The sequence below is a fragment of the Triticum aestivum genome, chromosome 3A (assembly GCF_018294505.1).
Source record: "Triticum aestivum cultivar Chinese Spring chromosome 3A, IWGSC CS RefSeq v2.1, whole genome shotgun sequence".
Taxonomy (NCBI): Eukaryota; Viridiplantae; Streptophyta; class Magnoliopsida; order Poales; family Poaceae; genus Triticum; species Triticum aestivum.
The window spans coordinates 419,345,414-419,347,219 of record NC_057800.1 but is presented as its reverse complement, the minus strand read 5'-3'; positions in this window follow the sequence as shown (position 1 = coordinate 419,347,219).

The following is a 1,806-nucleotide window of genomic DNA, read 5'->3' as shown; positions in this document are numbered from 1 at the left end:
AGGAGAAGATTGTGGTATGGACCAGGCGTCGTTCAAGCAAAGTTTTGCCTTGCCGGGAAGCAAACGACAGAAAAGCTAAGTTGCCAAAGTTTGAGCAATCAGTTTTTAAATTTTTGAGTTATCTTCCTCGAACGACCCTGCTTTGTATGGAAAACCTGTGCGCGGAGGAACCAACTCGTGGCTAGTTGCGCCCTTACTTTGTTTCGAGTCCGCTCAACAACTTAAGTGTGCTGCATCTAGTCGCGACAAGGTTTCTTGTCGGAAGCAACGCCGCCAGCAGGCTGCTGACGTTCCGCACTCAGCGCTCGCGGCTCGGGTGCCTGCGCCGACAAGTTCCCTAGAAGCGTAGGGTAAAAACATACAAAGGAAGGAATCTAGTAGAGGAAATAACATAGCAATTGATAACAGAAATAAAGTTATATTACAAGATAACTTGTCGCAGCTCTAACAGACTGTTTTCATAACATGATTAGCAGCGACAAGGGAAAAGAAGAAATGGGCGGCCTAGTCTACGCGATCGCCCTCAACCCTCTTGATCTCGCTCACCTTGTCCACAATGGGTGCGACAAGGGCCTTGAGTGCGCCCCGATCGGTGTCTGGCGGCAAGGACTTGAGGACGTTGGTGAAGCTGAGGCCTGGATTGCGGAAGGCCACCTTCATTAGCACCTTCTGGAGAACCCCGGCGCAGATTTTGCGCGACTCATCGGCCAGCTGCTTTGGGATCCTCTCCCGGAGCCGCTGGAGTGCCGTCGCCACGCCCTTGAAGAACAGGCTGAGCTTGGCGCTGGGTTGGAGATTCTCGTCGGAGGGATACCCAAAGTCCTCCATCCCCAGCTGCGCCAGCTCCTCGTCGATGACTGCGGCAATATTCACCAGACCCTCGGTCTAGTGCTCCATAGTATATCTGAATGAGTTCTGGGTAACTGCGATGCTCTCCAACAGTGCCTTGTCAGCCTTGACCTTCTCCGACAAGGTCTTCTCCCGCTCCTTGGTGTCGTCCAGCGTCTGCGTCAGCGTGGCCAGCTTCAACTCCAGGTCTGCATTGGAATCCTTGGTGGCGCTGAGCTCCTTGCCCCTCTCAGCAAGAAGACCTTGCAGCTCACCATGGGCGGCAGCATCCTTCTCACGCTCACGCTTGAGCGCGGCAAACTCCTCGCCGCTCTTCCCGATGTTGGCCTCCAGCTGCGCCACCTTCTCCTCCAGCTCTTTCTTGGCGGCCTTTGCGGTTGCGGCAGCGTCCTTTGCTTCCTTGAGCGCCCCGCCAAGTGCTTGCTCGCGCTCGGTGAGCTCCTCCTCGTAGCTGTCGAGGTTGGCTTTCCGCTGCACCAATTCGCCTTCTCGCGCGGACTGCTTCTCGGCGGCCAGCCTTTGTTCCTCCTCAGCTTCGGCCTTCTCGAGAAGGAAGGCCGTGCGCTCCTTGGCGAGTCGCTCCCGCTCCTGTGCCAGGGACCGGAGAGCTTCTTGATTGTGGCCCCGGAGCTCCTCCACGCGCTTCTCCATATCAACTCCCGCCTTCGCGACAAGCGCTTCCTGGGAAGCCAGCTTGGCTTGCCGTGCGCGGTAGAGTGACAGCAGCTTCCGCAGCAGCCGCTCCTCCTCAGGCTTGCCACTGCTGTTGTTGGGCGCGTCGACCAACGACAGTCCAGCGGAGGCGAGCACCTCCTCATCGAAAGTTTCCCCCTCGACCGGCGCCCTGGAGCTCGACGCCCAGGGTAGCTTGATGAAGATATCGTCGCCGGCCTTCAAGTAGGCGCCGGGCTGGGGCTCCTCGGAGCCTGGCTCCGCAGCAGCGGAAGAGGGATCGGC